At 53.0% G+C, this 27,738-nt stretch overlaps 1 pseudogene; it reads left to right on the top strand.

The window, feature by feature from the left end:
* Positions 1–2,334: 2,334 nt before the first annotated feature.
* Positions 2,335–27,738, top strand: part of LOC133347981 (filamin-C-like) — an 83,404-nt pseudogene continuing 58,000 nt past the window's right edge.

Raw genomic sequence — 27,738 nt, 5'->3', positions numbered from 1 at the left:
TAATATCGCAGTGGAGGTGGCCTGTAGACGCCGCTGAGGTCCTGTGTCAATGCTAGAACCCAGACAACTGCCTAGGAAGAAGCCTCGTGTGCAATGAGCAGAGGTTGCAAACGGGTTTTGTTTCCTACCCATACCCGGCCGGGTACGGGTAGGGTACGGATATCGGGTACCTGATTGCGACCTCTGGGATGAAGCCATGTTGCAGGCGCGGTTGGATTGATTCTAGGAACTTGAATTGTGAGAAGAGACAAGACGATGGGAAATGAGTGATAAAGTTACTCACTAGTGACTCACGGTCTACCGGTACCCGGCCGCACCAGGGTCGCAAACGGGTACCCGTACCCGGCCGGGTACGGGTAGCCGGGTATCGGGTAGGGTACGGGTATCGGGTACCCGGTTGCGACCTCTGGCAATGAGCAGTGCATTTGACAAAGGCTGCGCATGAACACTTGTGTCTGATGGGCTGTGTTCATATCGCACCTCCGATTAGCACGGTTGGCTACGTACGGTGCGAACAAAGTTCAACATACATATCATTGGGGCTTATAATTATCAAACAACTCCCAACGCATTTGTCATCGCTGTCTGATTCTGATATCAAAGGCGTAAAGTATGGCAACCATGAGACCTTTAAGCCAGCAGTGGATAGTCCACGTTTGTTGCAGTACAGTGCCTACTACTGTACTGCGGGCTGGTTTGGATTCAAATGCGCCTCCCGTAGGGACACACCGCTGTGCCTATGAAAAAGACGATTAATAAAAAACGGTATTGATTTACCGAACATCGGCTGTATAAAAAAGGCATAACTAAATTCACGTCAAAAACCCAGGTAATGTCAAAACACACGAATGAAATAAAATAATTTGTATAGCTACCGAGTGCTCCGGCTGCTCGTTCCGTGATGCCTGACCCCCCTTTGTTTAAACCGCCCCATAGAAGTTCGAAACACGTGGACTGGGCTCTTGTTATCTTATTTGCTGTGTGCAGATCAACCCTGTTGGCTTCCCATTAACCTCCACTGAGAAACATGAACTCCTCCACTTTTTTGGACACTCCAAATCTTTTCTTTAATACAATTTGGCTTGTCGACTAAAATCGCAAAAACAAATATTTTCCCCGCGCATTCGGATTTTGAATTTCCACCTGAAATTGAAACGGGGGATTTTGCTGTTGGATAGGGACGGCCGTCGTATCGGTCCGGTTGTGTGTAAAGAAGCAGCGCGAGGAACACAGAGGTTGGGGGAGGGGCCGGTGTACTTCCGTGGATGTCTATCGCTCAGATAATGTGGCCGTGGGGGAAGGACGGGGGTCTGTGTGCAAACTTTGTAGCTGTGAACTCGGGTGGGGGCAGTGGGGGGTATGGACGACGACATCGAGAAGGGTTCGAATGCTTAAAAAAACCATGCGAGTTTAACACGTAGTTTTTTCGGTTAGATCGCGAAATAATTTACGCGATAATAAAAATGTAAGTCGTATAAATTGAAACACGTGGCGAGCATGCAGTAAGGGGCTTGGGGGGGGGTCCGGCCCGTGTGTTCGACACCCTTCTTGCGCTCGTGCAATATATCTCGATTGGATCTTTAATTAATTCTTGGCGCCAGGCTGTCTGGTATCATTGTGCCAATGTCACGTGGACGCTCCCTCTGACTACAAAGACAAAGATCCCCCGTATAGCCTTAGGCTGTTCGGGAAATACTATTAACGAGTCGCACATCATTAAGACCAGCACGGCACACGAGGGGTGGGTTGACCAGCACCATGCCCAGTAGCGATATGTACACACTGCAAGCTCCGGGCCAGATTTGAGGTGACCCCGCAGGAGGAGGAAACATAGATACAAATAATTATAACAGATGCAATATGCACTTAAAGAATAAACATTTTTATGTCAATGTTAAAATAAATTAAATAACCCCGTGTGCTAACTTTTAGGCCACCCTGCATTGTTTGGCATATTGTGACGGTGGCGCAATCAGCAGTTCCTGTCACCTTAGATGACCCTACTTGCAAGCGCCTTTTACTTGAACTCCAATTAAACCCGACACGTGATTCCTTTTAAGTCAACAGCTGTGGGCGGGGCTTTGGACGACTATACAAGATTAGACGCGAATTTAAGTTTCCGCAGAAGTTACCGCGTGCCCAGTCGGTGCATCCCCTTCATTGCTCGGTGGCAGTGGTGAGTCAGGCGCTCTCCGCTGCTCGATAATTGCTGTTGGCGACAGAATTGGCGGTGACTTCAACAGAGACTCCTGCTTCATGGAATACTTGCGCAGCAGCTACAGCTCTGTGAGTAGCAGCGCGCAGCAAAGCCAAGGCCAGCCGACACCGCGAATGATGAACGCTCACGGCCGCAGCAGCGGAGGCGACTTTACGTCGCCTTCGTCCGGAAACGGAACCCTGCAGAGTCGCCATCACCTCCATGGTGAGGATCTGCAGCAGCAGCCCCGAGAGTATCAGCTTTTCCCGCAGGAGCAGTTCACGTGGTCACCAATTGCAGCACCACGCCGACAACCATCACCACCACGATCTCCATCACCAGAACCGTTAACACTGGACACGATTTTCAACGAGAGTCGTTCGTTGCCAGGGGTAACACCACCACATGGCCAACAGCAGCAGCGACGGCACTGCTGTTTTGAGTTCCCACCTGCGAGGAATAGCGAGTCGGTCTGTGACTGGCGGCAGCTGCTGGAAAGGCAGCAGCAGCTACAGCAGGAGAGGCAACATCAGAAGCTGCAGGAGAGTCAACTCATGAAGTGGGGCCAGCAGATTGCGGCAGCGAGTACTGCTGACGTGACCCGTGCCGCTGTGTCGACCCGTGCCAGTGGGCAGAACCGTGCCTCTGACTCAACCCGTGACGGTGGCTCGACTCGTGCTGCTGACCGTGCGGCGAAGAGAGCCATCCGCTGCGCTTTCTGCTACAGTAACGGGGCCTCGGTCAGGACCTGCTCGTCACACGCGCTCAAGGACGCCGACGGCCGCGTCCAGTGCCCTGTGATGCGCGCCTACTCGTGCCCGCTGTGCGGCGCGAGTGGAGACTGGGCCCACACCATCTCGCACTGCCCCACGGCGCGAGAGCCCCAGCGCAAGCAAATCCTCCACACCCACCGTCTGTCATCGGGGAAAATGAACTCGAAGTATCGTCATCGTTGAACCCGCTCGCACGCTCGCCTTGATAGTAATGATGATGACACCACCGGTGGTGATGATGTGATGGTAATGATGATGGTGACGCCGAAGATAGGCGGTCGTGTTTGCGGTGTTTTCTGAGATGATAATAGTGTGGTTTAGTGCGAGCTTGTAGCAGAAGTTAATGCTTTCTCTGGTCTGAAGATGGTCCACTCCCAGAAATGTCAGCTCACTAGGCACTCTATAATATGCCGCACAACCCAATCAGAATATACTCGACTGTTTATAGTACGTTTCGCCTTTTCGTGTAGAATCGGTGACTTGACCATCAAGTAGCCCTACGTGTTTGCGCTCACTGATATTGTGATAATGACAATACGATGCGAGTTTGAAATCGTGTTTTGAGTACAGCTGTTTGGGCGCATCTTATTGCGCTTTATATGGCACGCACTCGTCACTCGATGCGTGTTTTAAAATCCAAAGGGGTTGGCAACGTGCACGGCGGCACGCGCGCTCTGGCGTCAATGCGATGTCTGGATGGGCGCAGTGAGACTTGGCAGTACTGTGGTGGTGGTGGATGCTACATTGATTAGTTGCGTTACATTGCCTGCGTCTCGTGTAATAGGGATATCTTTGTTAACAAGTTGGGATGATTCTTATTGTCTAGACATTTGCGTCGGAGTGGATCTGCTCCATGTCCACCTTGTAGAAGCTCCCGGCTGATGCCTGCTTTTATGGAAACAAGCTGGTTCTTCGCTGTTCGAAAACACGATCGTTTGTCTTTAAACATTTAGATTTTCCTTGCATGCCAGTTTGTTGGAATTAATATTGTTCAGAAGCGTTTGGTTTGTTGTATCCGTGAAAACTGAATATAATAAATCTTTGTTGCCTTAAACTGCGTGCGCTGTTAGTGTCGCTCTTTTAGTGACAGTTATTGTGTATATGCATTACAACGATACTTTTACCGTTATACATAGGGTCCTATTTAAAAATCATGGAAATTATGGAGATGGGTTTGGGCCAATGAAGGCATGAGAGTTTGTTTAAAAATTTACAGGTGTGTGCATTGCATGCATGTGCGGTGAGTGGTAGCGTAACGGTTAGCGCGTTGCACTACAAACCTGGCCTACCGAGTTCAATTCCCGCTCACGGCCAACACCAATGACGATTATCTGAATTGGTTCTGGGTCTCCCCATAGGTCGACTCGGCCTCAGGGAGAGTGGGGGAGAGAGAGAGTGGGGGAGAGGGAGGGAGAGAGTGGGGGAGAGGGAGATAGTGGGGGAGAGAGGGAGGAAGAGTGGGGGAGAGAGAGGCTGGGTTGAATAAGAGTACATTTGGCCGGATGTGAACGTCTGTAAGAGCATTTCATCCATCTGACTCCTGCACACGAGATGGTGCCATCGCTCCGTCTCCAGTCAAGCAGAGATTTCACAACTCATTGGTCGTGAGGGATCGTTTTCCACTGGTGTGTCGGCTGCGAGTCGAACTCGAGTCGCCTGTTCCGTCGAGGAGCGGCGCGCCAACCGCTGCGCCGCCGCTCTGCCCGTACGATAGACGAACGTCGTCGTCGGCGGTGACGGGAGGCCTTCCGAGTCCTGCTGCGGCCTCCGTAACTCAATCTCCCTCCTATTCCCCCCACTCCGCCTCCCCACAACTCCCCAATACCCCGTGAGGTCATGCCAGCCACGGCCAATACCAATTATAACCTCGTCTTGGCCCAGCTGTCACCGCGACCCGCCACACACCCCCTCCCGCACCTCCACTTCTCTCCGCGTGCCGGGCTGGGTGTCGGGAGAGCCCAGGGTCCCACATGCTCGGACTGTTCATAATAATAATCGTGAAGAATCCGGAGGCGGCAGCCCCCCTCTGGTCATCCCCCCGCCGGGGGAGGACCCGGGTGACGGCAGCCTCAACAGAAGGCCCGTGCCCCGACTGGCAGTCCTGGGACCCCAACAAGCCAGTGGACAATGCTCGGGAGGCCATGCAGCAGGCGGATGACTGGCTCGGCGTCCCACCGGTGAGCTCACCTGGCGACCAAACTAAAAACTTTTTTTTTTATTTTACCAGGTAAGGCCCACTGAGCTATACAGCTCTTTTTCAGAAGCGACCTGGTCACAAATCACAGCTCAACGAATTGGCTATTCACGTGGAAATGTATAGCAGCCAAATACTTTAAAACGCACGTTGATTCTAAATGTGGAGGGGAAAACCAGATGACCTGGAGAGCAATCCACGCAACCAGGGGGAGAACATGCAAACTCCAAATATACAGGTGACAGGGTTGGGATTGAACCGGCGATCTCCTATATATCAGACGAGGTAGTTAACATCTCGCAACTGTGGTAGCCGCTGGGCTGCTCGCTCGATATGCGCAGACCCAGCAGCGCTGAGCCACTCTTGTTTTCTGTAACAGGCGAGTCAGTGAGTCGGTCAGTTAGTCAATCAGTCGGTGAGTCAGTGATTCGGTCAATTTGTTAGTGAGTCAGAAAGTTAGTCAGTTTGTCAGCCAGTCGGTCAGTGGATCAGTCAGTGAGTCAGTCGAACCATCCAATGTGTTTTTGGGTGGTGAAATAGCCCAGCTTGTTGCAGAGGTTTGTGGTTCCAATCTAGCAGGCCTCCCTGGTTTTTAATGCTGTGTTCACTATAAAATTCGCGCCCTCATCATTCGAAGCGAGTAGGCCATTGTGTGGCGGCATCGCGATTCATATTGTTTGCCATATTTTAAAATTACATTCAAATCACTAAATTTGGATCACACGAAGCAGCAGCAATTCTCGCCACTCGATTACAAAAACTTGGCAGCACCCTCCTGAAAAACAGTCATGGGACTCACACACGCACGCACATACTAATAATAATAATCGTCTGTAGCACCATAAATGCTTGGGTGGCCTCCACATGACCTTCACCTCGATCTGCTCCCCACCTAGGTAATCGCCCCAGAGGAGCTCGTCGACCCCAATGTGGACGAGCACTCGGTGATGACCTACCTGTCGCAGTTCCCCAAGGCCAAGCTGAAGCCAGGGGCCCCCCCTCCGGCCCAAGATCGACCCCAACAGCGTGAAGGCCTTCGGGCCAGGCGTGCTGCTGCTACACACACTCGCCGCACCGCGTGGTAACGATGCTGCAGATGACTTGGTGACGAGTATAGTGGTGATGGTGATAGAGAATATGACTCCCGATGAAAGTGGTCATTGATGATGCTGATGAGAATGATGACAATAATGATGGTTGTGATGATGATGGTAATGATGATCGTAATGGTGATAATGATGATTCATCAAGATAAGTAATGGTTATGATGATGATGATGGTAATGACAAAGTGGCAACGATAATGAGTGATTTGACAATAATAATGACGATTACGGTGGCAATGATGAATATGAATGTTTAAATGATGCGGTGATGATAGTGGTAATGGGAACGATAATATCGGTTAGTGATGCCGGCAATGATGATGATGATGGTGACGATACTGATAGCAATGACGAGGACATCGGTAATGACGATGTAGACGAAAACAAAGATGATGGCGATGACGATATCGGGCGAAGGCGTGGATAACGACGGCGGTGACAATGTGACCGGCGGGCAGGTATCGAGCGCTCGGGTAACGAGGTGACGCGCCCCGCGGACCTGGTGCTGTGCGCAAAACACAGGAAGACAAAGGCGGCCGGGCTTGGTCGCTGACCTACCCACCCACCCCCTCGTGTGCCGTGCCGACCTTCATAGGTATTGCTCGCCGACAGCCCTTGCCCCCCAAAATGGTCTCAAGGTCACACGGGGGGGGAGGCATCTTCGTGTTGGTCCGGACCCTGACGCCGGCGACACGCGGTTGGGCCCTCACGGGATCTTAACGCCCGTCGTGAGCGGCGGCTGCAAGACGGCGCGCCTGGCGTTTGCAATGTTATAATCGTAAACAATGCCGCAGTCGGTGCTCTGCGTGTAAATACTCGGGGCGCCAGGCCTGCTTGTCTGTAACCCTGGCGCCCAGGGGGTCTCGGTGTCCACGGTCGTCAGGGTCCCCAACCCCCGCCTCACTTCGTCGTCTGTTTGCGTGTCCGCTAGGCCAAGGTGACACCCAACAACAACAAGAAGCACACCTTCTCCGTTTTGTGTACCACCCAAAGGTGGCCGGCCTGCACAAGGTGAGAGTGCCCCCCAAAAGGGGGCCCCGTCGTGGGCGATCCATTTACAGATGGCCCACGAGGGCCCTTCGCGGACGATCCACTTACCGACGGCCCCACTTTCTACAGTATCAAACATAAAAATAACCGGTACTACTTTTTCCTCCAAACTCTTTCTATTTGTCTGTACGCTAACTCGCATCTCCTCCTCTGCTAAGACATGAGGCCCGTCGGCTATGGCATTGTCATGTTGAAAATGGGGGGTATCTATAAATGGATCACCCTGTAATATCGCCTTTATAAGGGAACACTTTGTGTGATACGTGATGTTTCGGGCAAAATGGCCCTGTCGTAGCATAGGAATAAGGGCCGTTGTCCAAAATGTCACCTGTTTCATTCTTTTCTTCTTAAGGCCACGCTGTGGTTATTGACAGGGAACGTGTTGAATTTGGTTGGGGTTTGGGATTTTCTCTTCTATAGTACACTACTGTATAAAGGTACTGTATAGTCACTGCAACCAGGTTACAAGCTCACGCCTGGTTGGGGGTTCACTCAGCCCATCATCCTCTGAGTCAATAAAACGAGCACCAGTTTGTGGGGATAAGTCAAATGTAGTTGTCGTCTGGATAGGCTCAACCCCCTGCCACAAGGAATGTGGAATTATCCACCAGCGCCTCAGGGCTTGTAAACTGGAGGTGAGCACCAGTTGCCCTGAATGTTCACTCGAGGTCGGACTTCGCTTTGACGTTGACCGTTGCGTGCGGCGTCATTGGCGATGGAGATCTCCAGTGGGACCCAGTGCCACGGGCCCAGGTCACCGGCCACCACCAACCCTGGCGTCTTTCCTGGATTGGTCGACCTCCACGAATCCTGGAAGCTGATGGGTGTGTGTGTGCCAACAGCACACCGTTATCAACAGCGCTACCAACAACCATCACGAACACCGCCACCAAAGCCACCTCAATCAGCACTAATACCATCACCACAGACACCACCAGCACCATCGCGAACAACAACCAAACTCCAATACCACCATCATCATCATACTGCCACCACAATCACGAATCCGGCACGGCGCTTAAAAAACATTTGCTAGCAGTCCTGGCTTCATGGCTGCACGAGAGATCTTTGTGTGTGCACGTGCGTGCGCGTCTGTATGTGCATGCGCTAACAGTAATGTAGCGGTTAGCGCGCTGCGCTACGAATCTGGCAACCCGAGTTCGATTCCCGCTCACGGCCAACACCAGTGTCAATTATCTGAACCGGTCCTGGGCCTCCCCTATGTCGACTCAGCCTCAAATAAGTACCTGGTGTGGTGTGTAAACATCACCACTGGGGAGACAAAATTGGCCGGGCGTGGTGTTGGCAACCCACCCACTCGTGTGCCATGCCGGCCTTCAAAGGTGCTTGCTAACAGCACTTGTCCCAACGGTCTGTTAAGGCTATACGGGGGATCTTTATCATTGTTTTTTGTGTTCGTTTGTGTGTGCAGCCTGCAACCCGAGCGCGTGCCGCGCGTGAGGTCGCGGGCTGCAGTCCAAGGGAGTGTGCGTCAAGGAACACGCCGACTTCCGCGTGCACAGCAAGGGCGCCGGCACAGAAGAGCTCGATGTCACCATCCGCGGACCGCGTGAGTGGCCGCGCCCTGCCGACGAGACAAATAAAATTAAGCTGCTTGCGGCCAAGGATGCGCTTGTGCGTGTGTGCGTAAGCAATGCTCGCAACAACTAGCAAAGTGACAGGCAGGTAAAATGCAGAGATTTTGGCACAGCTGGTACACCTGCCAGTCATCTCAGTCAACTCATGGCACCCGGGTCTGTTCCGTGAAATCCTGCCAGCAGCGCGAGCCATCCACAAATCACGTGACGGCCTCCATGTGCATCTAGCCTGGCACAAGCGCTGTGATGAATCCACCGCCACTTGGTGGTGAATGGCGGCTACCGGTTCGGTTTTTATACCTCTCTCTCTTTCTCTATCCATCACCATGACCACTGCATGCCTCCACTCATTGAGACTGCATCCGGAGGAGAGAGTGGGGGTCACGGTGGAGAGTTCACGACCCGATGGGCGTTCCTTCCCCTCGCCTCTCCTGCAGGTGGCACGGACGAGGCGGTGAAGCGCACAGACATCGGCGATGGCGTCTTCGAGTTCAAGTACTGCCCCGCGGCGCCCGGGAAGTACACGATCATCATCACGTGGGGCGGCCACAACATCCCTCGCAGGTGACCATGTGCGCGCTCCCGCGGACTCAAGCACGCGCGGCACAGCGACGATCGCAGTTCCAACTCGATTTACCATTTCAAACAAGCGCTGATTATTCAAATACAGTTTGTTTCTACAATTAACTGGTAGGCTTTAAAACTTTTTTACAGCCCTCCAGGAAACGATCCTGTTTGTGAACTTAGTGCACAGCAGGTAGGTGCTCCCGATTTCCAGATGAATAAAAAAAGAATCGGGCCTAGACGCGTGGACTGTCGGACGGTCACGCGTCACGCCGCGTGCGACATCTCGTTGTGCGGCTCGCACGGTAACGTTATCATCGCTAATCCGACATTTCTGAGAACAAACGATTGAGTTTGACAGCGTTACGGAATCCATGACTTTTTTCTACCTTCAAGACTGCTTTGTCCTAACTCTGCTGTGAAAGGGAGACTCTCAGCCTCGTTGTAATGAAGGCACAGGAATAAATGAGTGATGTACGTTTTGCTGCACCAGCCCCTTCGAGGTGATCGTGGAGGTGGAGGCCGGCACCCAGAAGGTGCGGGCCTGGAGGCCCGGCCTTGAGACCAGCGTTGTCGGGATATCGGCAAACTTCGTGGTGGAGGCCATGGGGACAGAGGTCGGCACACTTGGTGAGACGTGCAGATGCACGGCCACACACATGCACAGCTGCATGCACACACAAAAGACGCGGTCATGCACACACGCTCGTATGCACGTATATATAATGGCACACTTTGTGTGATACGTGATGTTTCGGGCAAAATGGCCCTGTCGTAGCATAGGAATAAGGGCCGTTGTCCAAAATGTCACCTGTTTCATTCTTTTCTTCTTAAGGCCACGCTGTGGTTATTGACAGGGAACGTGTTGAATTTGGTTGGGGTTTGGGATTTTCTCTTCTATAGTACACTACTGTATAAAGGTACTGTATAGTCACTGCAACCAGGTTACAAGCTCACGCCTGGTTGGGGGTTCACTCAGCCCATCATCCTCTGAGTCAATAAAACGAGCACCAGTTTGTGGGGATAAGTCAAATGTAGTTGTCGTCTGGATAGGCTCAACCCCCTGCCACAAGGAATGTGGAATTATCCACCAGCGCCTCAGGGCTTGTAAACTGGAGGTGAGCACCAGTTGCCCTGAATGTTCACTCGAGGTCGGACTTCGCTTTGACGTTGACCGTTGCGTGCGGCGTCATTGGCGATGGAGATCTCCAGTGGGACCCAGTGCCACGGGCCCAGGTCACCGGCCACCACCAACCCTGGCGTCTTTCCTGGATTGGTCGACCTCCACGAATCCTGGAAGCTGATGGGTGTGTATGTGCCAACAGCACACCGTTATCAACAGCGCTACCAACAACCATCACGAACACCGCCACCAAAGCCACCTCAATCAGCACTAATACCATCACCACAGACACCACCAGCACCATCGCGAACAACAACCAAACTCCAATACCACCATCATCATCATACTGCCACCACAATCACGAATCCGGCACGGCGCTTAAAAAACATTTGCTAGCAGTCCTGGCTTCATGGCTGCACGAGAGATCTTTGTGTGTGCACGTGCGTGCGCGTCTGTATGTGCATGCGCTAACAGTAATGTAGCGGTTAGCGCGCTGCGCTACGAATCTGGCAACCCGAGTTCGATTCCCGGTCACGGCCAACACCAGTGTCAATTATCTGAACCGGTCCTGGGCCTCCCCTATGTCGACTCAGCCTCAAATAAGTACCTGGTGTGGTGTGTAAACATCACCACTGGGGAGACAAAATTGGCCGGGCGTGGTGTTGGCAACCCACCCACTCGTGTGCCATGCCGGCCTTCAAAGGTGCTTGCTAACAGCACTTGTCCCAACGGTCTGTTAAGGCTATACGGGGGATCTTTATCATTGTTTTTTGTGTTCGTTTGTGTGTGCAGCCTGCAACCCGAGCGCGTGCCGCGCGTGAGGTCGCGGGCTGCAGTCCAAGGGAGTGTGCGTCAAGGAACACGCCGACTTCCGCGTGCACAGCAAGGGCGCCGGCACAGAAGAGCTCGATGTCACCATCCGCGGACCGCGTGAGTGGCCGCGCCCTGCCGACGAGACAAATAAAATTAAGCTGCTTGCGGCCAAGGATGCGCTTGTGCGTGTGTGCGTAAGCAATGCTCGCAACAACTAGCAAAGTGACAGGCAGGTAAAATGCAGAGATTTTGGCACAGCTGGTACACCTGCCAGTCATCTCAGTCAACTCATGGCACCCGGGTCTGTTCCGTGAAATCCTGCCAGCAGCGTGAGCCATCCACAAATCACGTGACGGCCTCCATGTGCATCTAGCCTGGCACAAGCGCTGTGATGAATCCACCGCCACTTGGTGGTGAATGGCGGCTACCGGTTCGGTTTTTATACCTTTCTCTCTTTCTCCATCCATCACCATGACCACTGCATGCCTCCACTCATTGAGACTGCATCCGGAGGAGAGAGTGGGGGTCACGGTGGAGAGTTCACGACCCGATGGGCGTTCCTTCCCCTCGCCTCTCCTGCAGGTGGCACGGACGAGGCGGTGAAGCGCACAGACATCGGCGATGGCGTCTTCGAGTTCAAGTACTGCCCCGCGGCGCCCGAGAAGTACACGATCATCATCACGTGGGGCGGCCACAACATCCCTCGCAGGTGACCATGTGCGCGCTCCCGCGGACTCAAGCACGCGCGGCACAGCGACGATCGCAGTTCCAACTCGATTTACCATTTCAAACAAGCGCTGATTATTCAAATACAGTTTGTTTCTACAATTAACTGGTAGGCTTTAAAACTTTTTTACAGCCCTCCAGGAAACGATCCTGTTTGTGAACTTAGTGCACAGCAGGTAGGTGCTCCCGATTTCCAGATGAATAAAAAAAGAATCGGGCCTAGACGCGTGGACTGTCGGACGGTCACGCGTCACGCCGCGTGCGACATCTCGTTGTGCGGCTCGCACGGTAACGTTATCATCGCTAATCCGACATTTCTGAGAACAAACGATTGAGTTTGACAGCGTTACGGAATCCATGACTTTTTTCTACCTTCAAGACTGCTTTGTCCTAACTCTGCTGTGAAAGGGAGACTCTCAGCCTCGTTGTAATGAAGGCACAGGAATAAATGAGTGATGTACGTTTTGCTGCACCAGCCCCTTCGAGGTGATCGTGGAGGTGGAGGCCGGCACCCAGAAGGTGCGGGCCTGGAGGCCCGGCCTTGAGACCGGCATTGTCGGGATATCGGCAAACTTCGTGGTGGAGGCCATGGGGACAGAGGTCGGCACGCTTGGTGAGACGTGCAGATGCACGGCCACACACATGCACAGCTGCATGTGTAGTGACATAAGAAGGGAGGGGCTGCTGTAGGCTCTGGGTTCCCAGGTGGGTCCAGACGCGTAATCCCCTGGGCGCCAGGCGCTGGGTTCCCAGGAGGTCCAGACGCTTAAGCCTCTGGGCACCGCCAACGGGGGGGGCTGTGTGTGCTCTGTGGGATGTCTGGTGGCGCACACGGCCCCACCCCTCGTTGGGGACTGGGCATATAAGCGGAGCTCCCTGGACGATCGGGGCGAGTTGTAACTCAAGACCCAAGACCCACGACCAGCCATCTGAAGACCCTGGGATGCTGCGAGAGCCAGCGCTGGGACTCTGGAACTCCCGACGCTACGACCTTGTGAGGGCGAGTTCCGGAGCATAGCCAGAGTAGAGTATCTAGGCTGTGTAGCTAGGCTGTGTACCTAAGCTGTAGCAGAGTACCAGGACTGTTGGAGTGTTGTGTTGTAATAAAGAAGTTACCTCTACAAGTGTCTCCGGAACCTGTTACATTTGGCGTCAGAAGTGGCAATGGAGACAAGAGGTGAACCACGTACCTTCAGTCCTGACGGCGATGAAGAAGAGCAGGCAGCGATGGGGCGGCCAACGCCGGCCGACAGCGATGCTGCACCGCCGGCCGACAACAACGCCGCACCGCCGGCTAAGCAGCTGTCTGCTCCGCCGACCGTCCCCTTTCCAGCGTTGGGAGCAGAGATGGAGGAGGCGCTGCTTCGCCTCGCAGAGGTGCTCTGCGCCACCGCCTCCCTCTGGGGCGAGATGCGGTGCTCGCGGCCGATGGCGGCGGGAGGGAGAGAGGAGGCGCGGCGCTCGCCCGAGCCCGCCGCCGCCATTCCCCCCACGGATGTGAGGGATACTTCCGGGTGTGTCGTCACTTCCACCAGAGGAGCAGTGACCGCTGGGAGCGACATCACTTCCGGGCCCAGCGTGTGCCAACCCGACGACGCCGCGTCATCAGCGCTGCGTCCCTCACCGCCGGGTGACAGCTGTTGGCAACCTAGCACGCCGCGTCATCAGCGCTGCGACCGGACAGTGAGGGCGCCATTCTTACTGTAACCGGCGCCGGGGCCGGCACATGGACCGACACGCTGCTCGCCGCCTGTGCTGCTCTGGCCAAAGGTTGGAGGTCGGGAGACCAGGCCCCTGACACTTCGTACATTTACGCGCTCTGGATTAATGATTTTTTTGTTGATATTTTCTTCGTTGTCGTCGGGGAGTCGTGACTGTTGTTGGGTAAACTGTGTGGAGCTTCGCTCGTGAGTGTTGTCAATGTGTGTGCGAAACTTTGCTTGTGATTGTTAACAATGTATGGTTTATATTGAGCTTTGTTCGTGATTGTTAATGTATAGCTTGTGCTGTCATTGTTAACGATGTATATACTGTATGGGGCATTTATCTTGAGATGGTGACATGCTGCCAAGGATTGGAATTGTCATGCTGGCTCTCAAATATCTTGGGGTGCAGATCCTGACCAGGATGTCCCAGCGGGTGTTGCGTGTCTAACACGAGAGTTGTGGTCCCGTCATGCTATGGCTGACGGCTTGACCTGACAGCCCGGAGATAGACACTCCGTGGCATGTCTAGCCTAGTGGGCTGTGTGCTCACATGGCTCGGAGAGTGTGGTCCCGTCATGCTATGGCTGACGGCTTGACCTGACAGCCCGGAGATTGAAACACTCCGTGGCATGTCTAGCCTAGTGGGCTGTGTGCTCACATGGCTCGGAGAGTGTGGTCCCATCATGCTATGGCTGACGGCTTGACCTGACGGCCCGGAGGTTGAGACCCTCCGTGGTACGTCTGGAGCAGTAGGCTCACCCTGACGGCCTGGAGATTGAAACACTCCGAGGCGCGTTGAAACAGTGGGCTGGAGATTCGTGGTGTTCAGGTGTAGTTGTCCCGTTACGTTGGGACTGTATCCCTCAGTTGTTAGGGTGCATGTTGTGCAGGGAGTGAACAATGGGTCGTTTCAGATCGGTCGGTACAGCTATACGCTGTGATGCGAGTCTTGGAGAGAGGTTGGGTCTCAGATCGGTCGGTACAGCTATATGCTGCGATGCGAGTCTTGGAGAGCGGTTGGGTCTCAGATCGGTCGGTACAGCTATATGCTGCGATGCGAGTCTTGGAGAGCGGTTGGGTCTCAGATCGGTCGGTACAGCTATATGCTGCGATGCGAGTCTTGGAGAGCGGTTGGGTCTCAGATCGGTCGGTACAGCTATACGCTGCGATGCGAGTCTTGGAGAGCGGTTGGGTCTCAGATCGGTCGGTACAGCTATACGCTGCGATGCGAGTCTTGGAGAGAGGTTGGGTCTCAGATCGGTCGGTACAGCTATACGCTGCGATGCGAGTCTTGGAGAGAGGTTGGGTCTCAGATCGGTCGGTACAGCTATATGCTGCGATGCGAGTCTTGGAGAGCGGTTGGGTCTCAGATCGGTCGGTACAGCTTTATGCTGCGATGCGAGTCTTGGAGAGAGGTTGGGTCTCAGATCGGTCGGTACAGCTATATGCTGCGATGCGAGTCTTGGAGAGAGGTTGGGTCTCAGATCGGTCGGTACAGCTATATGCTGCGATGCGAGTCTTGGAGAGAGGTTGGGTCTCAGATCGGTCGGTACAGCTATATGCTGCGATGCGAGTCTTGGAGAGAGGTTGGGTCTCAGATCGGTCGGTACAGCTATACGCTGCGATGCGAGTCTTGGAGAGAGACTGGGTTGAAGTCCCCCCCGATATGGCCGACGTGCGCGGTTTTAGGATGGAGACGCCACGTTGGAAAGGCGGGGGGTGCAAACGGTTGACATGTAATGTCGGTGGTGGTCCTCATTGAGGGCTGCTGGGACGCAAGCACGGGATGCCTTTTGGAGATGCGGTTCATGCGTGCGGCCACCATTTATGGACAGGAGCAGGCAGATTTATTTTGTTTGTGTCATGTAAATTTTATATATATATTTTTAAAATGTAGATACTGGAGCAGCCCTGAAGTGCGACTTCTTTGCCCAGTACATGGGTCGGCCCTGAAGTACGACTTCTCGACCCGGGACTTAGACAGACGTCCGGATAAGTGCGTGTAGAGGGATGCTCGACATGTTGGTCTTCGCCTTCTCTCCACCTGACGGATGGGAGGCGATTGTGTGATTTCGGTTCGATTACCGGTGTTGGTTGTGCATCCAACGCGTCGGAATCTGTATATTTGTTGTTGTTAATTCCCCGTTTTCTATGCGGATCCCGAGGAGGGCTAGGTGTGCCGCGGGTCGTTTGTTCACGTGTCATTGCTTCACCTTTTTGTTGATTTATGCTTGTATATAGTGTAGAGTTGTACAGGTTGGTTATGGTATTTATGGTTGCTTTCTTGTTCTCTTTTCTTTTCCTGTTGAAGCTCGCGTATTTTTTTTCTTCTCTCTCTCCCTTTCGTTAATTTAAACTTTCTAATTATTGACAGCCGGGACGGCTGGAGGCTACATAGAGGGGGGTAATGTAGTGACATAAGAAGGGAGGGGCTGCTGTAGGCTCTGGGTTCCCAGGTGGGTCCAGACGCGTAATCCCCTGGGCGCCAGGCGCTGGGTTCCCAGGAGGTCCAGACGCTTAAGCCTCTGGGCGCCGCCAACGGGGGGGGCTGTGTGTGCTCTGTGGGATGTCTGGTGGCGCACACGGCCCCACCCCTCGTTGGGGACTGGGCATATAAGCGGAGCTCCCTGGACGATCGGGGCGAGTTGTAACTCAAGACCCAAGACCCACGACCAGCCATCTGAAGACCCTGGGATGCTGCGAGAGCCAGCGCTGGGACTCTGGAACTCCCGACGCTACGACCTTGTGAGGGCGAGTTCCGGAGCGTAGCCAGAGTAGAGTATCTAGGCTGTGTAGCTAGGCTGTGTACCTAAGCTGTAGCAGAGTACCAGGACTGTTGGAGTGTTGTGTTGTAATAAAGAAGTTACCTCTACAAGTGTCTCCGGAACCTGTTACATTTGGCGTCAGAAGTGGCAATAGAGACAAGAGGTGAACCACGTACCTTCAGTCCTGACGGCGATGAAGAAGAGCAGGCAGCGATGGGGCGGCCAACGCCGGCCGACAGCGATGCTGCACCGCCGGCCGACAACAACGCCGCACCGCCGGCTAAGCAGCTGTCTGCTCCGCCGACCGTCCCCTTTCCAGCGTCGGGAGCAGAGATGGAGGAGGCGCTGCTTCGCCTCGCAGAGGTGCTCTGCGCCACCGCCTCCCTCCGGGGCGAGATGCGGTGCTCGCGGCCGATGGCGACGGGAGGGAGAGAGGAGGCGCGGCGCTCGCCCGAGCCCGCCGCCGCCATTCCCCCCACGGATGTGAGGGATACTTCCGGGTGTGTCGTCACTTCCACCAGAGGAGCAGTGACCGCTGGGAGCGACATCACTTCCGGGCCCAGCGTGTGCCAACCCGACGACGCCGCGTCATCAGCGCTGCGTCCCTCACCGCCGGGTGACAGCTGTTGGCAACCTAGCACGCCGCGTCATCAGCGCTGCGACCGGACAGTGAGGGCGCCATTCTTACTGTAACCGGCGCCAGGGCCGGCACATGGACCGACACGCTGCTCGCCGCCTGTGCTGCTCTGGCCAAAGGTTGGAGGTCGGGAGACCAGGCCCCTGACACTTCGTACATTTACGCGCTCCGGATTAATGATTTTTTTGTTGATATTTTCTTCGTTGTCGTCGGGGAGTCGTGACTGTTGTTGGGTAAACTGTGTGGAGCTTCGCTCGTGAGTGTTGTCAATGTGTGTGCGAAACTTTGCTTGTGATTGTTAACAATGTATGGTTTATATTGAGCTTTGTTCGTGATTGTTAATGTATAGCTTGTGCTGTCATTGTTAACGATGTATATACTGTATGGGGCATTTATCTTGAGATGGTGACATGCTGCCAAGGATTGGAATTGTCATGCTGGCTCTCAAATATCTTGGGGTGCAGATCCTGACCAGGATGTCCCAGCGGGTGTTGCGTGTCTAACACGAGAGTTGTGGTCCCGTCATGCTATGGCTGACGGCTTGACCTGACAGCCCGGAGATAGACACTCCGTGGCATGTCTAGCCTAGTGGGCTGTGTGCTCACATGGCTCGGAGAGTGTGGTCCCGTCATGCTATGGCTGACGGCTTGACCTGACAGCCCGGAGATTGAAACACTCCGTGGCATGTCTAGCCTAGTGGGCTGTGTGCTCACATGGCTCGGAGAGTGTGGTCCCGTCATGCTATGGCTGACGGCTTGACCTGACGGCCCGGAGGTTGAGACCCTCCGTGGTACGTCTGGAGCAGTAGGCTCACCCTGACGGCCCGGAGATTGAAACACTCCGAGGCGCGTTGAAACAGTGGGCTGGAGATTCGTGGTGTTCAGGTGTAGTTGTCCCGTTACGTTGGGACTGTATCCCTCAGTTGTTAGGGTGCATGTTGTGCAGGGAGTGAACAATGGGTCGTCTCAGATCGGTCGGTACAGCTATATGCTGCGATGCGAGTCTTGGAGAGAGGTTGGGTCTCAGATCGGTCGGTACAGCTATATGCTGCGATGCGAGTCTTGGAGAGCGGTTGGGTCTCAGATCGGTCGGTACAGCTATATGCTGCGATGCGAGTCTTGGAGAGCGGTTGGGTCTCAGATCGGTCGGTACAGCTATATGCTGCGATGCGAGTCTTGGAGAGCGGTTGGGTCTCAGATCGGTCGGTACAGCTATACGCTGCGATGCGAGTCTTGGAGAGCGGTTGGGTCTCAGATCGGTCGGTACAGCTATACGCTGCGATGCGAGTCTTGGAGAGAGGTTGGGTCTCAGATCGGTCGGTACAGCTATACGCTGCGATGCGAGTCTTGGAGAGAGGTTGGGTCTCAGATCGGTCGGTACAGCTATATGCTGCGATGCGAGTCTTGGAGAGCGGTTGGGTCTCAGATCGGTCGGTACAGCTATATGCTGCGATGCGAGTCTTGGAGAGAGGTTGGGTCTCAGATCGGTCGGTACAGCTATATGCTGCGATGCGAGTCTTGGAGAGAGGTTGGGTCTCAGATCGGTCGGTACAGCTATATGCTGCGATGCGAGTCTTGGAGAGAGGTTGGGTCTCAGATCGGTCGGTACAGCTATATGCTGCGATGCGAGTCTTGGAGAGAGGTTGGGTCTCAGATCGGTCGGTACAGCTATATGCTGCGATGCGAGTCTTGGAGAGAGGTTGGGTCTCAGATCGGTCGGTACAGCTATACGCTGCGATGCGAGTCTTGGAGAGAGGTTGGGTCTCAGATCGGTCGGTACAGCTATATGCTGCGATGCGAGTCTTGGAGAGCGGTTGGGTCTCAGATCGGTCGGTACAGCTATATGCTGCGATGCGAGTCTTGGAGAGAGGTTGGGTCTCAGATCGGTCGGTACAGCTATATGCTGCGATGCGAGTCTTGGAGAGAGGTTGGGTCTCAGATCGGTCGGTACAGCTATATGCTGCGATGCGAGTCTTGGAGAGAGGTTGGGTCTCAGATCGGTCGGTACAGCTATATGCTGCGATGCGAGTCTTGGAGAGAGGTTGGGTCTCTGATCGGTCGGTACAGCTATATGCTGCGATGCGAGTCTTGGAGAGAGACTGGGTTGAAGTCCCCCCCCGATATGGCCGACGTGCGCGGTTTTAGGATGGAGACGCCACGTTGGAAAGGCGGGGGGTGCAAACGGTTGACATGTAATGTCGGTGGTGGTCCTCATTGAGGGCTGCTGGGACGCAAGCACGAGATGCCTTTTGGAGATGCGGTTCATGCGTGCGGCCACCATTTATGGACAGGAGCAGGCAGATTTATTTTGTTTGTGTCATGTAAATTTTATATATATATTTTTAAAATGTAGATACTGGAGCAGCCCTGAAGTGCGACTTCTTTGCCCAGTACATGGGTCGGCCCTGAAGTACGACTTCTCGACCCGGGACTTAGACAGACGTCCGGATAAGTGCGTGTAGAGGGATGCTCGACATGTTGGTCTTCGCCTTCTCTCCACCTGACGGATGGGAGGCTGGCAGGGTGGTGTGGATCCCTGCCATCCATGCGGTGATTGTGTGATTTCGGTTCGATTACCGGTGTTGGTTGTGCATCCAACGCGTCGGAATCTGTATATTTGTTGTTGTTAATTCCCCGTTTTCTATGCGGATCCCGAGGAGGGCTAGGTGTGCCGCGGGTCGTTTGTTCACGTGTCATTGCTTCACCTTTTTGTTGATTTATGCTTGTATATAGTGTAGAGTTGTACAGGTTGGTTATGGTATTTATGGTTGCTTTCTTGTTCTCTTTTCTTTTCCTGTTGAAGCTCGCGTATTTTTTTTCTTCTCTCTCTCCCTTTCGTTAATTTAAACTTTCTAATTATTGACAGCCGGGACGGCTGGAGGCTACATAGAGGGGGGTAATGTAGTGACATAAGAAGGGAGGGGCTGCTGTAGGCTCTGGGTTCCCAGGTGGGTCCAGACGCGTAATCCCCTGGGCGCCAGGCGCTGGGTTCCCAGGAGGTCCAGACGCTTAAGCCTCTGGGCGCCGCCAACGGGGGGGGCTGTGTGTGCTCTGTGGGATGTCTGGTGGCGCACACGGCCCCACCCCTCGTTGGGGACTGGGCATATAAGCGGAGCTCCCTGGACGATCGGGGCGAGTTGTAACTCAAGACCCAAGACCCACGACCAGCCATCTGAAGACCCTGGGATGCTGCGAGAGCCAGCGCTGGGACTCTGGAACTCCCGACGCTACGACCTTGTGAGGGCGAGTTCCGGAGCGTAGCCAGAGTAGAGTATCTAGGCTGTGTAGCTAGGCTGTGTACCTAAGCTGTAGCAGAGTACCAGGACTGTTGGAGTGTTGTGTTGTAATAAAGAAGTTACCTCTACAAGTGTCTCCGGAACCTGTTACACATGCACACACAAAAGACGCGGTCATGCACACACGCTCGTATGCACGTATATATAATGGCACACTTTGTGTGATACGTTATGTTTCGGGCAAAATGGCCCTGTCGTAGCATAGGAATAAGGGCCGTTGTCCAAAATGTCACCTGTTTCATTCTTTTCTTCTTAAGGCCACGCTGTGGTTATTGACAGGGAACGTGTTGAATTTGGTTGGGGTTTGGGATTTTCTCTTCTATAGTACACTACTGTATAAAGGTACTGTATAGTCACTGCAACCAGGTTACAAGCTCACGCCTGGTTGGGGGTTCACTCAGCCCATCATCCTCTGAGTCAATAAAACGAGCACCAGTTTGTGGGGATAAGTCAAATGTAGTTGTCGTCTGGATAGGCTCAACCCCCTGCCACAAGGAATGTGGAATTATCCACCAGCGCCTCAGGGCTTGTAAACTGGAGGTGAGCACCAGTTGCCCTGAATGTTCACTCGAGGTCGGACTTCGCTTTGACGTTGACCGTTGCGTGCGGCGTCATTGGCGATGGAGATCTCCAGTGGGACCCAGTGCCACGGGCCCAGGTCACCGGCCACCACCAACCCTGGCGTCTTTCCTGGATTGGTCGACCTCCACGAATCCTGGAAGCTGATGGGTGTGTGTGTGCCAACAGCACACCGTTATCAACAGCGCTACCAACAACCATCACGAACACCGCCACCAAAGCCACCTCAATCAGCACTAATACCATCACCACAGACACCACCAGCACCATCACGAACAACAACCAAACTCCAATACCACCATCATCATCATACTGCCACCACAATCACGAATCCGGCACGGCGCTTAAAAAACATTTGCTAGCAGTCCTAGCTTCATGGCTGCACGAGAGATCTTTGTGTGTGCACGTGCGTGCGCGTCTGTATGTGCATGCGCTAACAGTAATGTAGCGGTTAGCGCGCTGCGCTACGAATCTGGCAACCCGAGTTCGATTCCCGCTCACGGCCAACACCAGTGTCAATTATCTGAACCGGTCCTGGGCCTCCCCTATGTCGACTCAGCCTCAAATAAGTACCTGGTGTGGTGTGTAAACATCACCACTGGGGAGACAAAATTGGCCGGGCGTGGTGTTGGCAACCCACCCACTCGTGTGCCATGCCGGCCTTCAAAGGTGCTTGCTAACAGCACTTGTCCCAACGGTCTGTTAAGGCTATACGGGGGATCTTTATCATTGTTTTTTGTGTTCGTTTGTGTGTGCAGCCTGCAACCCGAGCGCGTGCCGCGCGTGAGGTCGCGGGCTGCAGTCCAAGGGAGTGTGCGTCAAGGAACACGCCGACTTCCGCGTGCACAGCAAGGGCGCCGGCACAGAAGAGCTCGATGTCACCATCCGCGGACCGCGTGAGTGGCCGCGCCCTGCCGACGAGACAAATAAAATTAAGCTGCTTGCGGCCAAGGATGCGCTTGTGCGTGTGTGCGTAAGCAATGCTCGCAACAACTAGCAAAGTGACAGGCAGGTAAAATGCAGAGATTTTGGCACAGCTGGTACACCTGCCAGTCATCTCAGTCAACTCATGGCACCCGGGTCTGTTCCGTGAAATCCTGCCAGCAGCGCGAGCCATCCACAAATCACGTGACGGCCTCCATGTGCATCTAGCCTGGCACAAGCGCTGTGATGAATCCACCGCCACTTGGTGGTGAATGGCGGCTACCGGTTCGGTTTTTATACCTTTCTCTCTTTCTCTATCCATCACCATGACCACTGCATGCCTCCACTCATTGAGACTGCATCCGGAGGAGAGAGTGGGGGTCACGGTGGAGAGTTCACGACCCGATGGGCGTTCCTTCCCCTCGCCTCTCCTGCAGGTGGCACGGACGAGGCGGTGAAGCGCACAGACATCGGCGATGGCGTCTTCGAGTTCAAGTACTGCCCCGCGGCGCCCGGGAAGTACACGATCATCATCACGTGGGGCGGCCACAACATCCCTCGCAGGTGACCATGTGCGCACTCCCGCGGACTCAAGCACGCGCGGCACAGCGACGATCGCAGTTCCAACTCGATTTACCATTTCAAACAAGCGCTGATTATTCAAATACAGTTTGTTTCTACAATTAACTGGTAGGCTTTAAAACTTTTTTACAGCCCTCCAGGAAACGATCCTGTTTGTGAACTTAGTGCACAGCAGGTAGGTGCTCCCGATTTCCAGATGAATAAAAAAAGAATCGGGCCTAGACGCGTGGACTGTCGGACGGTCACGCGTCACGCCGCGTGCGACATCTCGTTGTGCGGCTCGCACGGTAACGTTATCATCGCTAATCCGACATTTCTGAGAATAAACGATTGAGTTTGACAGCGTTACGGAATCCATGACTTTTTTCTACCTTCAAGACTGCTTTGTCCTAACTTTGCTGTGAAAGGGAGACTCTCAGCCTCGTTGTAATGAAGGCACAGGAATAAATGAGTGATGTACGTTTTGCTGCACCAGCCCCTTCGAGGTGATCGTGGAGGTGGAGGCCGGCACCCAGAAGGTGCGGGCCTGGAGGCCCGGCCTTGAGACCGGCGTTGTCGGGATATCGGCAAACTTCGTGGTGGAGGCCATGGGGACAGAGGTCGGCACGCTTGGTGAGACGTGCAGATGCACGGCCACACACATGCACAGCTGCATGCACACACGCTCGTATGCACGTATATATAATGGCATTAGTCATGACACCCATGTAGGCGGCATTGATGTTGTTGATGCTGATGGTGCCACCGACATTCGTGTCATAGACGGTGACACTGACTGTGACGGTGACACTAACGTCGATGACGATGATAATGTTGTTGACGTCTCCCCATTTCCGGTCCTCTCCTCACTCCACTCCCACCCCCCAACTTCCCCCACCTCGTTGCACCAGGCTTCTCAATCGAGGGGCCGTCGCAGGCGAAGATCGAGTGCGAGGACAAGGGCGATGGCTCGTGCGACCTCTGCTACTGGCCCACGGAGCCAGGCGAGTACGCGGTGTACGTCGTGTGCGACGATGAGGACATCAAGGGCAGCCCCTTCATTGCCCACATCCTCATGGCACCGCTTGACCACTTCCCCGAGCGCGTCAAGGCCCACGGCCCGAGCCTGGCGCACACGGGCTGCGTGGTGGACGCGCCGGCAGAGTTCACCATGGACGCTCGCGCCGCTGAGTGAGGGGCGCTCAAGATCTATGTCCAGGTGACGCACGGGCGCATGGGTTGCAGACGGCACTGCAGGTTGCTAAATTAAACATTGGCATAATGTGTCAGGATTCTAATAAAGCAGCACACCAACGAGCCGTCACACAAATTAGTCTGTGCGCAAGCAAGTCGGCACGCTAACCAGACACCATGCGGCCGTGCCAGCATGCTCACGAGTTGTTCCTCTTAACGAAGCAGCGCTCCATCGAGCCAACATGCAAATGAGCCACCTCGCTCACGAATTGGAATGCTGATGCGCTGGCATGCTCAGGGTTTGGCACCCTAACGAGTCGGCATGCTAACGATCTAACTCACTAACAAGCATGTACGCTAATGAACCAGCACTCTTAATGAGCAGCATGCTAATTAGCTGCCTCACTTGCTGGGTAACACCTGTCAGTGGACACACCAATAGCTTTGGAAACTCAGAGTGTGTGTGTGTGCATTTGGTTAGTGCGCTGCGCTACGAACCTAGTGGCCTGAGTTTGATTCCCGATCACAACCAATAACAGTGGCGAATATTTGAACCGGTTCTGGGCCTCCCCTATGTCGAATCAGCTTTAAATTGGTATGTGGTGAGGTGCGTAAACATCAGCACTGGGGAGACAAAGGCGGACGGGATTGGTACTAGCCACAGAATCCCCTCGTGTGCTTTTTTGTATACGGGATCTTTTTCCATGTTAAGTATGTTCAGTTTATTTTGGATGATAATGATAAAGGAAGCAATGTTGATGTTGCTGATGACGATATTAATGACATGAGAGTGCTGGTTTGACAATTGATGATTATGTTGGTAGTGGTGTTGATGCTGCTGAGAACGATAGTGGCGGTGATCCTGATAGTGGTGGTGCAGTGAATAGCCTGGTCGCTCGTGACGGTCGGTGTGTGGCGTTGATGAAGATGATGATTATGGTAGTGGTGATGTTGATGATGCTGTCTCTGATGAAGCAGCTGCTGATAATTGTCGTGGTGTTGATCATTAGTGACGTTGGAGTGAATATCCGATGGTGATGGTCGCTGTGTGGTAGTACGCCGAGGGGGAACTGATCAACGTGGAGGTCCGCGACAACCACGATGGAACGTTCCACTGCTGCTACACTCCGCGCAAGACCATCAAGCACACCATCATCATTGTGTGGGGCAGCGTCAACATCCCGCTCAGCCACTTCAGGGTGAGCGCCCAACACTTGCAGCAGCAGTAACAGCAGCAACACTTTTAAATCTTGATTGAAAACTCATTGTGATTATCTTCTTGGTTCTTTTGGTAAAGTCACGTAGTAGGGAAGTAATAAAATAATAAAAATAAAACATAATAAAATAATTCTTCCCTACTACGTGACTTTACCGAAAGAACCAAGAAGATGAATAAATCGAAATTCATTGTGATTAGTTTGTTATTAATCCCCTGCACCTACGATTAGCACGGTTGGCTATATATGGTGGGAAATAATTTAAACATACATACAACAACCGCACTACAGGTGGGATACCCCGCTGGGTGGTGACGTGGCTCAATGGTAGCAGCGCCCTCACTGCTCGTTAAACAGGGGGTCGCGGTTCGAATCCAGCGGCTACCCTGGTTATTACCGCAATGTACAGTGAGGGAAAAAAGTATTTGATCCCCTGCTGATTTTGTACGTTTGCCCACGGACAAAGAAATGATCAGTCTATAATTGTAATGGTAGGTTTATTTGAACAGTGAGAGACAGAATAACAACAACTAAATCCAGAAAAATGCATGTCAAAAATGTTATAAATTTATTTGCATTTTAATGAGGAAAATAAGTATTTTACCCCCTCTCAATCAGAAAAATTTCTGGCTCCCAGGTGTCTTTTATACAGGTAACGAGCTGAGATTAGGAGCACACTCTTAAAGGGAGTGCTCCTAATCTCAGCTTGTTACCTGTATAAAAGACACCTGTTCACAGAAGCAATCAATCAATCCGATTCCAAACTCTCCACCATGGCCAAGACCAAAGAGCTCTTCAAGGATGTCAGGGACAAGATTTTAGACCTACACAAGGCTGGAATGGGCTACAAGACCATCGCCAAGCAGCTTGGTGAGAAGGTGACAACAGTTGGTGCGATTATTCGCAAATGGAAGAAACACAAAAGAACTGTCAATCTCTCTCGGCCTGAGGCTCCATGCAAGATCTCACCTCGTGGAGTTGCAATGCTCATAAGAACGGTGAGGAATCAGACCAGAACTACACGGGAGGATCTTGTCAATGATCTCAAGGCAGCTGGGACCATAGTCACCCTCTGCTATTCACCCTGTACACCAACAGCTGCACCTCCAGTCACCAGTCTGTCAAACTCTTGAAGTTTGCGGACGACACCACCCTCATTGGGCTAATCTCTGATGGGGATGAGTCTGACTATAGGAGGGAAGCTGACAACCTGGTGACCTAGTGTAGCCAGAACAACCTGGAGCTTAATGCTCTTAAGACCGTGGAGATGGTTGTGGACTTCAGGAAGAATACAGCCCCACTCACCCCCATCACCCTGTGCGACTCCCCAGTCACCAATGTTGAGTCCTTCCGCTTCCTGGGCACTATTCTTTCCCAGGACCTCAAGTGGGAACTGAACATCAGCTCCCTTATCAAGAGAGCTCAACAGAGAATGTACTTCCTACGGCAGCTGAAGAAATTTAATCTGCCAAAGACAATGATGGTGTGCTTCTATACAGCTATCATTCAGTCCATCCTCACCTCCTCCATCACCGTCTGGTACGCTGCTGCAACTGCCAAGGACAAGAGCAGACTGCAGCGTATCATCCGCACTGCTGAGAAGGTGATTGGCTGTAATCTACCAACCCTTGAGGACCTGCACACTTTGAGGACCCTAAAGCGAGCGAGGAAGATTGCGGACGATTCCTTGCACCCTGGATACTCTCTGTTCCAGCTACTCCCCTCCGGCAGAAGGCTGCGGTCCATCAAGACCAAAACCTCACGTCATAAAAACATTTTTTTTCCATCTGCTGTTGGCCTCCTCAACAAGGCCAAGGGCTTAAAATGACTTTTACACTTAAAATGACTGTTACACTTACTATAACATTTTATCTACATAATTACACCTTTCCATACTTACAACGTGTAATCTTATTTGTATTTTTGTATTTTAAGATTGTTTAATACGGCTAATTAACATTTTACATTCGCATTTTATAAGGTATACTTATTCATAATTTTAAAGATTTTAGCCCTTTGGTATTACTTATACTTTGTAACGTTAGTATAGGTAGAGTGTATACCTTTTATATAAGTTAAGATTCCTACTTGTTCAATGTATGCACCGTCCCGCCATAGTGAATTCCTTGTTTGTGCAAACTTACATGGCGATTAAAACCGTTTCTTCTTTCTGAAAAACAGTTGGTAACACACTACGCCATGAAGGACTGAAATCCTGCAGCGCCCGCAAGGTCCTCCTGCTTAAGAAAGCACATGTACATGCCCGTCTGAAGTTTGCCAATGAACATCTGAATGATTCAGAGGACAACTGGGTGAAAGTGTTGTGGTCAGATGAGACCAAAATGGAGCTCTTTGGCATCAACTCAACTCGCCGTGTTTGGAGGAGGAGGAATGCTGCCTATGACCCCAAGAACACCATCCCCACCGTCAAACATGGAGATGGAAACATTATGCTTTGGGGGTGTTTTTATGCTAAGGGGACAGGACAACTTCACCGCATCAAAGGGACGATGGACGGGGCCATGTACCGTCAAATCTTGGGTGAGAACCTCCTTCCCTCAGCCAGGGCATTGAAAATGGGTCATGGATGGGTATTCCAGCATGACAATGACCCAAAACACACGGCCAAGGCAACAAAGGAGTGGCTCAAGAAGAAGCACATTAAGGTCCTGGAGTGGCCTAGCCAGTCTCCAGACCTTACTCCCATAGAAAATCTG

Source organism: Lethenteron reissneri, chromosome 26, assembly GCF_015708825.2.
Source record: "Lethenteron reissneri isolate LAM-NWPU_2019-01 chromosome 26, ASM1570882v1, whole genome shotgun sequence".
NCBI classification, from domain to species: domain Eukaryota; kingdom Metazoa; phylum Chordata; class Hyperoartia; order Petromyzontiformes; family Petromyzontidae; genus Lethenteron; species Lethenteron reissneri.
The sequence above is the reverse complement of the archived record's forward strand: the minus strand, read 5'-3'. Positions and strand labels throughout refer to the sequence as shown.